A 15,106-nucleotide genomic window follows, 5' to 3' on the forward strand; every position below is an offset into this window, starting at 1 on the left:
TGTATCCGAGTCTTCTATCAAAAGTTACAGCTATTTATATGAAGTTGTACAAAATAGCTTTCTTTCGCCAAGACAGTGCGTTTCTCACTGTTACATGCATTTGAATGGGGAACTCGACCGAAACAAAGTATAGGTTTTCATTATGTGAATAACTTGGAAATCTTAGCTCAAACAGCTGCAAAACCTGTTTTCCCAGCACGGAGACCTTGAGTTCTATAAGATAAAGCCATAAACATGTGTATCCGAGTCTTCTATCAAAAGTTACAGCTATTTATATGAAGTTGTACAAAAACGCTTTCTTTCGCCAAGACAGTGCGTTTCTCACTGTTACATGCATTTGAATGGGGAACTCCACCGAAACAAAGTATAGGTTTTCATTATGTGAATAACTTGGAAATCTTAGCTCAAACAGCTGCAAAACCTGTTTTCCCAGCACGGGGACCTTGAGTTCTATAATATAAGGCCATAAACATGTTTGTCTGAGTCTTCTATCAAAAGTTACAGCTATTTCTATGAAGTTGTACAAAAACGTTTTCTTTCGCCAAGACAGTGCGTTTCTCACTGTTACATGCATTTTGAATGGGGAACTCGACCGAAACAAAGTATAGGTATTCATTATGTGAATAACTTGGAAATCTTAGCTCAAACTGCTGCAAAACCTGTTTTCCCAGCACGGAGACCTTGAGTTCTATAAGATAAAGCCATAAACATGTTTGTCTGAGTCTTCTATCAAAAGTTACAGCTATTTCTATGAAGTTGTACAAAAACGCTTTCTTTCGCCAAGACAGTGCGTTTCTCACTGTTACATGCATTTGAATGGGGAACTCCACCGAAACAAAGTATAGGTTTTCATTATGTGAATAACTTGGAAATCTTAGCTCAAACAGCTGCAAAACCTGTTTTCCCAGCACGGGGACCTTGAGTTCTATAAGATAAGGCCATAAACATGTTTGTCTGAGTCTTCTATCAAAAGTTACAGGTATTTCTATGAAGTTGTACAAAAACGTTTTCTTTCGCCAAGACAGTGCGTTTCTCACTGTTACATGCATTTTGAATGGGGAACTCCACCGAAACAAAGTATAGGTTTTCATTATGTGAATAACTTGGAAATCTTAGCTCAAACAGCTGCAAAACCTGTTTTCCCAGCACGGAGACCTTGAGTTCTATAAGATAAAGCCATAAACATGTTTGTCTGAGTCTTCTATCAAAAGTTACAGCTATTTATATGAAGTTGTACAAAAACGCTTTCTTTCGCCAAGACAGTGCGTTTCTCACTGTTACATGCATTTGAATGGGGAACTCCACCGAAACAAAGTATAGGTTTTCATTATGTGAATAACTTGGAAATCTTAGCTCAAACAGCTGCAAAACCTGTTTTCCCAGCACGGGAACCTTGAGCTCTATAAGATAAAGCCATAAACATGTGTATCCGAGTCTTCTATCAAAAGTTACAGCTATTCATATGAAGTTGTACAAAAACGCTTTCTTTCGCCAAGACAGTGCGTTTCTCACTGTTACATGCATTTGAATGGGGAACTCAACCGAAACAAATTATAGGTTTTCATTATGTGAATAACTTGGAAATCTTAGCTCAAACAGCTGCAAAACCTGTTTTCCCAGCACGGGGACCTTGAGTTCTATAAGATAAGGCCATAAACATGTTTGTCTGAGTCTTCTATCAAAAGTTACAGCTATTTCTATGAAGTTGTACAAAAACGTTTTCTTTCGCCAAGACAGTGCGTTTCTCACTGTTACATGCATTTTGAATGGGGAACTCGACCGAAACAAAGTATAGGTTTTCATTATGTGAATAACTTGGAAATCTTAGCTCAAACAGCTGCAAAACCTGTTTTCCCAGCACGGAGACCTTGAGTTCTATAAGATAAAGCCATAAACATGTTTGTCTGAGTCTTCTATCAAAAGTTACAGCTATTTATATGAAGTTGTACAAAATAGCTTTCTTTCGCCAAGACAGTGCGTTTCTCACTGTTACATGCATTTGAATGGGGAACTCGACCGAAACAAAGTATAGGTTTTCATTATGTGAATAACTTGGAAATCTTAGCTCAAACAGCTGCAAAACCTGTTTGCCCAGCACGGAGACCTTGAGTTCTATAAGATAAAGCCATAAACATGTGTATCCGAGTCTTCTATCAAAAGTTACAGCTATTTATATGAAGTTGTACAAAAACGCTTTCTTTCGCCAAGACAGTGCGTTTCTCACTGTTACATGCATTTGAATGGGGAACTCCACCGAAACAAAGTATAAGTTTTCATTATGTGAATAACTTGGAAATCTTAGCTCAAACAGCTGCAAAACCTGTTTTCCCAGCACGGAAACCTTGAGTTCTATAATATAAGGCCATAAACATGTTTGTCTGAGTCTTCTATCACAAGTTACAGCTATTTCTATGAAGTTGTACAAAATAGCTTTCTTTCGCCAAGACAGTGCGTTTCTCACTGTTACATGCATTTTGAATGAGGAACTCGACCGAAACAAAGTATAGGTTTTCATTATGTGAATAACTTGGAAATCTTAGCTCAAACAGCTGCAAAACCTGTTTTCCCAGCACGGAGACCTTGAGTTCTATAAGATAAAGCCATAAACATGTTTGTCTGAGTCTTCTATCAAAAGTTACAGCTATTTATATGAAGTTGTACAAAAACGCTTTCTTTCGCCAAGACAGTGCGTTTCTCACTGTTACATGCATTTGAATGGGGAACTCCACCGAAACAAAGTATAGGTTTTCATTATGTGAATAACTTGGAAATCTTAGCTCAAACAGCTGCAAAACCTGTTTTCCCAGCACGGGAACCTTGAGCTCTATAAGATAAAGCCATAAACATGTGTATCCGAGTCTTCTATCAAAAGTTACAGCTATTCATATGAAGTTGTACAAAAACGCTTTCTTTCGCCAAGACAGTGCGTTTCTCACTGTTACATGCATTTGAATGGGGAACTCGACCGAAACAAAGTATAGGTTTTCATTATGTGAATAACTTGGAAATCTTAGCTCAAACAGCTGCAAAACCTGTTTTCCCAGCACGGAGACCTTGAGTTCTATAAGATAAAGCCATAAACATGTGTATCCGAGTCTTCTATCAAAAGTTACAGCTATTTAAATGAAGTTGTACAAAAACGCTTTCTTTCGCCAAGACAGTGCGTTTCTCACTGTTACATGCATTTGAATGGGGAACTCGACCGAAACAAAGTATAGGTTTTCATTATGTGAATAACTTGGAAATCTTAGCTCAAACAGCTGCAAAACCTGTTTGCCCAGCACGGGAACCTTGAGTTCTATAAGATAAAGCCATAAACATGTGTATCCGAGTCTTCTATCAAAAGTTACAGCTATTTATATGAAGTTGTACAAAATAGCTTTCTTTCGCCAAGACAGTGCGTTTCTCACTGTTACATGCATTTGAATGGGGAACTCGACCGAAACAAAGTATAGGTTTTCATTATGTGAATAACTTGGAAATCTTAGCTCAAACAGCTGCAAAACCTGTTTGCCCAGCACGGGAACCTTGAGTTCTATAAGATAAAGCCATAAACATGTTTGTCTGAGTCTTCTATCAAAAGTTACAGCTATTTATATGAAGTTGTACAAAAACGCTTTCTTTCGCCAAGACAGTGCGTTTCTCACTGTTACATGCATTTTGAATGGGGAACTAGACCGAAACAAAGTATAGGTTTTCATTATGTGAATAACTTGGAAATCTTAGCTCAAACAGCTGCAAAACCTGTTTGCCCAGCACGGAGACCTTGAGTTCTATAAGATAAAGCCATAAACATGTGTATCCGAGTCTTCTATCAAAAGTTACAGCTATTTAAATGAAGTTGTACAAAAACGCTTTCTTTCGCCAAGACAGTGCGTTTCTCACTGTTACATGCATTTGAATGGGGAACTCGACCGAAACAAAGTATAGGTTTTCATTATGTGAATAACTTGGAAATCTTAGCTCAAACAGCTGCAAAACCTGTTTGCCCAGCACGGGAACCTTGAGTTCTATAAGATAAAGCCATAAACATGTTTGTCTGAGTCTTCTATCAAAAGTTACAGCTATTTATATGAAGTTGTACAAAAACGCTTTCTTTCGCCAAGACAGTGCGTTTCTCACTGTTACATGCATTTGAATGGGGAACTCGACCGAAACAAAGTATAGGTTTTCATTATGTGAATAACTTGGAAATCTTAGCTCAAACAGCTGCAAAACCTGTTTTCCCAGCACGGGAACCTTGAGTTCTATAAGATAAAGCCATAAACATGTGTATCCGAGTCTTCTATCAAAAGTTACAGCTATTTATATGAAGTTGTACAAAAACGCTTTCTTTCGCCAAGACAGTGCGTTTCTCACTGTTACATGCATTTGAATGGGGAACTCGACCGAAACAAAGTATAGGTTTTCATTATGTGAATAACTTGGAAATCTTAGCTCAAACAGCTGCAAAACCTGTTTTCCCAGCACGGGAACCTTGAGCTATAAGATAAAGCCATAAACATGTGTATCCGAGTCTTCTATCAAAAGTTACAGCTATTCATATGAAGTTGTACAAAAACGCTTTCTTTCGCCAAGACAGTGCATTTCTCACTGTTACATGCATTTGAATGGGGAACTCCACCGAAACAAAGTATAGGTTTTCATTATGTGAATAACTTGGAAATCTTAGCTCAAACAGCTGCAAAACCTGTTTGCCCAGCACGGAGACCTTGAGTTCTATAAGATAAAGCCATAAACATGTTTGTCTGAGTCTTCTATCAAAAGTTACAGCTATTTATATGAAGTTGTACAAAAACGCTTTCTTTCGCCAAGACAGTGCGTTTCTCACTGTTACATGCATTTGAATGGGGAACTCGACCGAAACAAAGTATAGGTTTTCATTATGTGAATAACTTGGAAATCTTAGCTCAAACAGCTGCAAAACCTGTTTGCCCAGCACGGAGACCTTGAGTTCTATAAGATAAAGCCATAAACATGTGTATCCGAGTCTTCTATCAAAAGTTACAGCTATTTATATGAAGTTGTACAAAAACGCTTTCTTTCGCCAAGACAGTGCGTTTCTCACTGTTACATGCATTTGAATGGGGAACTCGACCGAAACAAAGTATAGGTTTTCATTATGTGAATAGCTTGGAAATCTTAGCTCAAACAGCTGCAAAACCTGTTTGCCCAGCACGGAGACCTTGAGTTCTATAAGATAAAGCCATAAACATGTGTATCCGAGTCTTCTATCAAAAGTTACAGCTATTTCTATGAAGTTGTACAAAAACGCTTTCTTTCGCCAAGACAGTGCGTTTCTCACTGTTACATGCATTTGAATGGGGAACACCACCGAAACAAAGTATAAGTTTTCATTATGTGAATAACTTGGAAATCTTAGCTCAAACAGCTGCAAAACCTGTTTTCCCAGCACGGAGACCTTGAGTTCTATAATATAAGGCCATAAACATGTTTGTCTGAGTCTTCTATCAAAAGTTACAGCTATTTATATGAAGTTGTACAAAAACGCTTTCTTTCGCCAAGACAGTGCGTTTCTCACTGTTACATGCATTTGAATGGGGAACTCGACCGAAACAAAGTATAGGTTTTCATTATGTGAATAACTTGGAAATCTTAGCTCAAACAGCTGCAAAACCTGTTTGCCCAGCACGGAGACCTTGAGTTCTATAAGATAAAGCCATAAACATGTGTATCCGAGTCTTCTATCAAAAGTTACAGCTATTTATATGAAGTTGTACAAAAACGGTTTCTTTCGCCAAGACAGTGCGTTTCTCACTGTTACATGCATTTGAATGGGGAACTCGACCGAAACAAAGTATAAGTTTTCATTATGTGAATAACTTGGAAATCTTAGCTCAAACAGCTGCAAAACCTGTTTTCCCAGCACGGAGACCTTGAGTTCTATAATATAAGGCCATAAACATGTTTGTCTGAGTCTTCTATCAAAAGTTACAGCTATTTCTATGAAGTTGTACAAAAACGCTTTCTTTCGCCAAGACAGTGCGTTTCTCACTGTTACATGCATTTGAATGGGGAACTCCACCGAAACAAAGTATAGGTTTTCATTATGTGAATAACTTGGAAATCTTAGCTCAAACAGCTGCAAAACCTGTTTGCCCAGCACGGAGACCTTGAGTTCTATAAGATAAAGCCATAAACATGTGTATCCGAGTCTTCTATCAAAAGTTACAGCTATTTATATGAAGTTGTACAAAAACGCTTTCTTTCGCCAAGACAGTGCGTTTCTCACTGTTACATGCATTTGAATGGGGAACTCGACCGAAACAAAGTATAGGTTTTCATTATGTGAATAACTTGGAAATCTTAGCTCAAACAGCTGCAAAACCTGTTTGCCCAGCACGGAGACCTTGAGTTCTATAAGATAAAGCCATAAACATGTGTATCCGAGTCTTCTATCAAAAGTTACAGCTATTTCTATGAAGTTGTACAAAAACGCTTTCTTTCGCCAAGACAGTGCGTTTCTCACTGTTACATGCATTTGAATGGGGAACTCGACCGAAACAAAGTATAAGTTTTCATTATGTGAATAACTTGGAAATCTTAGCTCAAACAGCTGCAAAACCTGTTTTCCCAGCACGGAGACCTTGAGTTCTATAATATAAGGCCATAAACATGTTTGTCTGAGTCTTCTATCAAAAGTTACAGCTATTTATATGAAGTTGTACAAAAACGCTTTCTTTCGCCAAGACAGTGCGTTTCTCACTGTTACATGCATTTGAATGGGGAACTCGACCGAAACAAAGTATAGGTTTTCATTATGTGAATAACTTGGAAATCTTAGCTCAAACAGCTGCAAAACCTGTTTTCCCAGCACGGGAACCTTGAGTTCTATAAGATAAAGCCATAAACATGTTTGTCTGAGTCTTCTATCAAAAGTTACAGCTATTTATATGAAGTTGTACAAAAACGCTTTCTTTCGCCAAGACAGTGCGTTTCTCACTGTTACATGCATTTGAATGGGGAACTCGACCGAAACAAAGTATAGGTTTTCATTATGTGAATAACTTGGAAATCTTAGCTCAAACAGCTGCAAAACCTGTTTGCCCAGCACGGAGACCTTGAGTTCTATAAGATAAAGCCATAAACATGTGTATCCGAGTCTTCTATCAAAAGTTACAGCTATTTCTATGAAGTTGTACAAAAACGCTTTCTTTCGCCAAGACAGTGCGTTTCTCACTGTTACATGCATTTGAATGGGGAACTCGACCGAAACAAAGTATAAGTTTTCATTATGTGAATAACTTGGAAATCTTAGCTCAAACAGCTGCAAAACCTGTTTTCCCAGCACGGAGACCTTGAGTTCTATAATATAAGGCCATAAACATGTTTGTCTGAGTCTTCTATCAAAAGTTACAGCTATTTATATGAAGTTGTACAAAAACGCTTTCTTTCGCCAAGACAGTGCGTTTCTCACTGTTACATGCATTTGAATGGGGAACTCGACCGAAACAAAGTATAGGTTTTCATTATGTGAATAACTTGGAAATCTTAGCTCAAACAGCTGCAAAACCTGTTTGCCCAGCACGGAGACCTTGAGTTCTATAAGATAAAGCCATAAACATGTGTATCCGAGTCTTCTATCAAAAGTTACAGCTATTTATATGAAGTTGTACAAAAACGCTTTCTTTCGCCAAGACAGTGCGTTTCTCACTGTTACATGCATTTGAATGGGGAACTCGACCGAAACAAAGTATAGGTTTTCATTATGTGAATAGCTTGGAAATCTTAGCTCAAACAGCTGCAAAACCTGTTTGCCCAGCACGGAGACCTTGAGTTCTATAAGATAAAGCCATAAACATGTGTATCCGAGTCTTCTATCAAAAGTTACAGCTATTTCTATGAAGTTGTACAAAAACGCTTTCTTTCGCCAAGACAGTGCGTTTCTCACTGTTACATGCATTTGAATGGGGAACTCCACCGAAACAAAGTATAGGTTTTCATTATGTGAATAACTTGGAAATCTTAGCTCAAACAGCTGCAAAACCTGTTTGCCCAGCACGGAGACCTTGAGTTCTATAAGATAAAGCCATAAACATGTGTATCCGAGTCTTCTATCAAAAGTTACAGCTATTTATATGAAGTTGTACAAAAACGCTTTCTTTCGCCAAGACAGTGCGTTTCTCACTGTTACATGCATTTGAATGGGGAACTCGACCGAAACAAAGTATAGGTTTTCATTATGTGAATAACTTGGAAATCTTAGCTCAAACAGCTGCAAAACCTGTTTGCCCAGCACGGAGACCTTGAGTTCTATAAGATAAAGCCATAAACATGTGTATCCGAGTCTTCTATCAAAAGTTACAGCTATTTATATGAAGTTGTACAAAAACGCTTTCTTTCGCCAAGACAGTGCGTTTCTCACTGTTACATGCATTTGAATGGGGAACTCGACCGAAACAAAGTATAAGTTTTCATTATGTGAATAACTTGGAAATCTTAGCTCAAACAGCTGCAAAACCTGTTTTCCCAGCACGGAGACCTTGAGTTCTATAATATAAGGCCATAAACATGTTTGTCTGAGTCTTCTATCAAAAGTTACAGCTATTTATATGAAGTTGTACAAAAACGCTTTCTTTCGCCAAGACAGTGCGTTTCTCACTGTTACATGCATTTGAATGGGGAACTCCACCGAAACAAAGTATAGGTTTTCATTATGTGAATAACTTGGAAATCTTAGCTCAAACAGCTGCAAAACCTGTTTGCCCAGCACGGAGACCTTGAGTTCTATAAGATAAAGCCATAAACATGTGTATCCGAGTCTTCTATCAAAAGTTACAGCTATTTATATGAAGTTGTACAAAAACGCTTTCTTTCGCCAAGACAGTGCGTTTCTCACTGTTACATGCATTTGAATGGGGAACTCCACCGAAACAAAGTATAGGTTTTCATTATGTGAATAACTTGGAAATCTTAGCTCAAACAGCTGCAAAACCTGTTTGCCCAGCACGGAGACCTTGAGTTCTATAAGATAAAGCCATAAACATGTTTGTCTGAGTCTTCTATCAAAAGTTACGGCTATTTATATGAAGTTGTACAAAATAGCTTTCTTTCGCCAAGACAGTGCGTTTCTCACTGTTGCATGCATTTGAATGGGGAACTCGACCGAAACAAAGTATAGGTTTTCATTATGTGAATAACTTGGAAATCTTAGCTCAAACAGCTGCAAAACCTGTTTGCCCAGCACGGAGACCTTGAGTTCTATAAGATAAAGCCATAAACATGTGTATCCGAGTCTTCTATCAAAAGTTACAGCTATTTATATGAAGTTGTACAAAAACGCTTTCTTTCGCCAAGACAGTGCGTTTCTCACTGTTACATGCATTTGAATGGGGAACTCGACCGAAACAAAGTATAGGTTTTCATTATGTGAATAGCTTGGAAATCTTAGCTCAAACAGCTGCAAAACCTGTTCTCCCAGCACGGAGACCTTGAGTTCTATAAGATAAAGCCATAAACATGTTTGTCTGAGTCTTCTATCAAAAGTTACAGCTATTTATATGAAGTTGTACAAAATAGCTTTCTTTCGCCAAGACAGTGCGTTTCTCACTGTTACATGCATTTGAATGGGGAACTCGACCGAAACAAAGTATAGGTTTTCATTATGTGAATAACTTGGAAATCTTAGCTCAAACAGCTGCAAAACCTGTTTGCCCAGCACGGAGACCTTGAGTTCTATAAGATAAAGCCATAAACATGTTTGTCTGAGTCTTCTATCAAAAGTTACAGCTATTTATATGAAGTTGTACAAAATAGCTTTCTTTCGCCAAGACAGTGCGTTTCTCACTGTTACATGCATTTGAATGGGGAACTCGACCGAAACAAAGTATAGGTTTTCATTATGTGAATAACTTGGAAATCTTAGCTCAAACAGCTGCAAAACCTGTTTGCCCAGCACGGAGACCTTGAGTTCTATAAGATAAAGCCATAAACATGTGTATCCGAGTCTTCTATCAAAAGTTACAGCTATTTATATGAAGTTGTACAAAAACGCTTTCTTTCGCCAAGACAGTGCGTTTCTCACTGTTACATGCATTTGAATGGGGAACTCGACCGAAACAAAGTATAGGTTTTCATTATGTGAATAACTTGGAAATCTTAGCTCAAACAGCTGCAAAACCTGTTTGCCCAGCACGGAGACCTTGAGTTCTATAAGATAAAGCCATAAACATGTTTGTCTGAGTCTTCTATCAAAAGTTACGGCTATTTATATGAAGTTGTACAAAATAGCTTTCTTTCGCCAAGACAGTGCGTTTCTCACTGTTGCATGCATTTGAATGGGGAACTCGACCGAAACAAAGTATAGGTTTTCATTATGTGAATAACTTGGAAATCTTAGCTCAAACAGCTGCAAAACCTGTTTGCCCAGCACGGAGACCTTGAGTTCTATAAGATAAAGCCATAAACATGTGTATCCGAGTCTTCTATCAAAAGTTACAGCTATTTATATGAAGTTGTACAAAAACGCTTTCTTTCGCCAAGACAGTGCGTTTCTCACTGTTACATGCATTTGAATGGGGAACTCGACCGAAACAAAGTATAGGTTTTCATTATGTGAATAGCTTGGAAATCTTAGCTCAAACAGCTGCAAAACCTGTTCTCCCAGCACGGAGACCTTGAGTTCTATAAGATAAAGCCATAAACATGTTTGTCTGAGTCTTCTATCAAAAGTTACAGCTATTTATATGAAGTTGTACAAAATAGCTTTCTTTCGCCAAGACAGTGCGTTTCTCACTGTTACATGCATTTGAATGGGGAACTCGACCGAAACAAAGTATAGGTTTTCATTATGTGAATAACTTGGAAATCTTAGCTCAAACAGCTGCAAAACCTGTTTGCCCAGCACGGAGACCTTGAGTTCTATAAGATAAAGCCATAAACATGTTTGTCTGAGTCTTCTATCAAAAGTTACAGCTATTTATATGAAGTTGTACAAAATAGCTTTCTTTCGCCAAGACAGTGCGTTTCTCACTGTTACATGCATTTGAATGGGGAACTCGACCGAAACAAAGTATAGGTTTTCATTATGTGAATAACTTGGAAATCTTAGCTCAAACAGCTGCAAAACCTGTTTTCCCAGCACGGGAACCTTGAGTTCTATAAGATAAAGCCATAAACATGTTTGTCTAAGTCTTCTATCAAAAGTTACAGCTATTTATATGAAGTTGTACAAAAACGCTTTCTTTCGCCAAGACAGTGCGTTTCTCACTGTTACATGCATTTGAATGGGGAACTCGACCGAAACAAAGTATAGGTTTTCATTATGTGAATAACTTGGAAATCTTAGCTCAAACAGCTGCAAAACCTGTTTGCCCAGCACGGAGACCTTGAGTTCTATAAGATAAAGCCATAAACATGTTTGTCTGAGTCTTCTATCAAAAGTTACAGCTATTTATATGAAGTTGTACAAAATAGCTTTCTTTCGCCAAGACAGTGCGTTTCTCACTGTTACATGCATTTGAATGGGGAACTCGACCGAAACAAAGTATAGGTTTTCATTATGTGAATAACTTGGAAATCTTAGCTCAAACAGCTGCAAAACCTGTTTTTCCAGCACGGAGACCTTGAGTTCTATAAGATAAAGCCATAAACATGTTTGTCTGAGTCTTCTATCAAAAGTTACAGCTATTTATATGAAGTTGTACAAAAACGTTTTCTTTCGCCAAGACAGTGCGTTTCTCACTGTTACATGCATTTTGAATGGGGAACTCGACCGAAACAAAGTATAAGTTTTCATTATGTGAATAACTTGGAAATCTTAGCTCAAACAGCTGCAAAACCTGTTTGCCCAGCACGGAGACCTTGAGTTCTATAAGATAAAGCCATAAACATGTGTATCCGAGTCTTCTATCAAAAGTTACAGCTATTTATATGAAGTTGTACAAAAACGCTTTCTTTCGCCAAGACAGTGCGTTTCTCACTGTTACATGCATTTGAATGGGGAACTCGACCGAAACAAAGTATAAGTTTTCATTATGTGAATAACTTGGAAATCTTAGCTCAAACAGCTGCAAAACCTGTTTTCCCAGCACGGAGACCTTGAGTTCTATAATATAAGGCCATAAACATGTTTGTCTGAGTCTTCTATCAAAAGTTACAGCTATTTCTATGAAGTTGTACAAAAACGTTTTCTTTCGCCAAGACAGTGCGTTTCTCACTGTTACATGCATTTTGAATGGGGAACTCCACCGAAACAAAGTATAGGTTTTCATTATGTGAATAACTTGGAAATCTTAGCTCAAACAGCTGCAAAACCTGTTTTCCCAGCACGGAGACCTTGAGTTCTATAAGATAAAGCCATAAACATGTTTGTCTGAGTCTTCTATCAAAAGTTACAGCTATTTATATGAAGTTGTACAAAAACGCTTTCTTTCGCCAAGACAGTGCGTTTCTCACTGTTACATGCATTTGAATGGGGAACTCGACCGAAACAAAGTATAGGTTTTCATTATGTGAATAACTTGGAAATCTTAGCTCAAACAGCTGCAAAACCTGTTTTCCCAGCACGGGAACCTTGAGTTCTATAAGATAAAGCCATAAACATGTTTGTCTGAGTCTTCTATCAAAAGTTACAGCTATTTCTATGAAGTTATACAAAAACGCTTTCTTTCGCCAAGACAGTGCGTTTCTCACTGTTACATGCATTTGAATGGGGAACTCCACCGAAACAAAGTATAAGTTTTCATTATGTGAATAACTTGGAAATCTTAGCTCAAACAGCTGCAAAACCTGTTTTTCCAGCACGGAGACCTTGAGTTCTATAAGATAAAGCCATAAACATGTTTGTCTGAGTCTTCTATCAAAAGTTACAGCTATTTCTATGAAGTTGTACAAAAACGTTTTCTTTCGCCAAGACAGTGCGTTTCTCACTGTTACATGCATTTTGAATGGGGAACTCGACCGAAACAAAGTATAAGTTTTCATTATGTGAATAACTTGGAAATCTTAGCTCAAACAGCTGCAAAACCTGTTTGCCCAGCACGGAGACCTTGAGTTCTATAAGATAAAGCCATAAACATGTGTATCCGAGTCTTCTATCAAAAGTTACAGCTATTTATATGAAGTTGTACAAAAACGCTTTCTTTCGCCAAGACAGTGCGTTTCTCACTGTTACATGCATTTGAATGGGGAACTCGACCGAAACAAAGTATAAGTTTTCATTATGTGAATAACTTGGAAATCTTAGCTCAAACAGCTGCAAAACCTGTTTTCCCAGCACGGAGACCTTGAGTTCTATAATATAAGGCCATAAACATGTTTGTCTGAGTCTTCTATCAAAAGTTACAGCTATTTATATGAAGTTGTACAAAAACGTTTTCTTTCGCCAAGACAGTGCGTTTCTCACTGTTACATGCATTTTGAATGGGGAACTCCACCGAAACAAAGTATAGGTTTTCATTATGTGAATAACTTGGAAATCTTAGCTCAAACAGCTGCAAAACCTGTTTTCCCAGCACGGAGACCTTGAGTTCTATAAGATAAAGCCATAAACATGTTTGTCTGAGTCTTCTATCAAAAGTTACAGCTATTTATATGAAGTTGTACAAAAACGCTTTCTTTCGCCAAGACAGTGCGTTTCTCACTGTTACATGCATTTGAATGGGGAACTCGACTGAAACAAAGTATAGGTTTTCATTATGTGAATAACTTGGAAATCTTAGCTCAAACAGCTGCAAAACCTGTTTGCCCAGCACGGGAACCTTGAGTTCTATAAGATAAAGCCATAAACATGTTTGTCTGAGTCTTCTATCAAAAGTTACAGCTATTTCTATGAAGTTATACAAAAACGCTTTCTTTCGCCAAGACAGTGCGTTTCTCACTGTTACATGCATTTGAATGGGGAACTCCACCGAAACAAAGTATAAGTTTTCATTATGTGAATAACTTGGAAATCTTAGCTCAAACAGCTGCAAAACCTGTTTTTCCAGCACGGAGACCTTGAGTTCTATAAGATAAAGCCATAAACATGTTTGTCTGAGTCTTCTATCAAAAGTTACAGCTATTTCTATGAAGTTGTACAAAAACGTTTTCTTTCGCCAAGACAGTGCGTTTCTCACTGTTACATGCATTTTGAATGGGGAACTCGACCGAAACAAAGTATAAGTTTTCATTATGTGAATAACTTGGAAATCTTAGCTCAAACAGCTGCAAAACCTGTTTGCCCAGCACGGAGACCTTGAGTTCTATAAGATAAAGCCATAAACATGTGTATCCGAGTCTTCTATCAAAAGTTACAGCTATTTATATGAAGTTGTACAAAAACGCTTTCTTTCGCCAAGACAGTGCGTTTCTCACTGTTACATGCATTTGAATGGGGAACTCCACCGAAACAAAGTATAAGTTTTCATTATGTGAATAACTTGGAAATCTTAGCTCAAACAGCTGCAAAACCTGTTTTCCCAGCACGGAGACCTTGAGTTCTATAATATAAGGCCATAAACATGTTTGTCTGAGTCTTCTATCAAAAGTTACAGCTATTTCTATGAAGTTGTACAAAAACGTTTTCTTTCGCCAAGACAGTGCGTTTCTCACTGTTACATGCATTTTGAATGGGGAACTCGACCGAAACAAAGTATAGGTTTTCATTATGTGAATAACTTGGAAATCTTAGCTCAAACAGCTGCAAAACCTGTTTGCCCAGCACGGGAACCTTGAGTTCTATAAGATAAAGCCATAAACATGTGTATCCGAGTCTTCTATCAAAAGTTACAGCTATTCATATGAAGTTGTACAAAAACGCTTTCTTTCGCCAAGACAGTGCGTTTCTCACTGTTACATGCATTTGAATGGGGAACTCCACCGAAACAAAGTATAAGTTTTCATTATGTGAATAACTTGGAAATCTTAGCTCAAACAGCTGCAAAACCTGTTTGCCCAGCACGGGAACCTTGAGTTCTATAAGATAAAGCCATAAACATGTTTGTCTGAGTCTTCTATCAAAAGTTACAGCTATTTCTATGAAGTTGTACAAAAACGTTTTCTTTCGCCAAGACAGTGCGTTTCTCACTGTTACATGCATTTGAATGGGGAACTCGACCGAAACAAAGTATAAGTTTTCATTATGTGAATAACTTGGAAATCTTAG

This window comes from Aulonocara stuartgranti (assembly GCF_965226115.1).
Source record: "Aulonocara stuartgranti genome assembly, chromosome: 11".
Lineage (NCBI taxonomy): Eukaryota > Metazoa > Chordata > Actinopteri > Cichliformes > Cichlidae > Aulonocara > Aulonocara stuartgranti.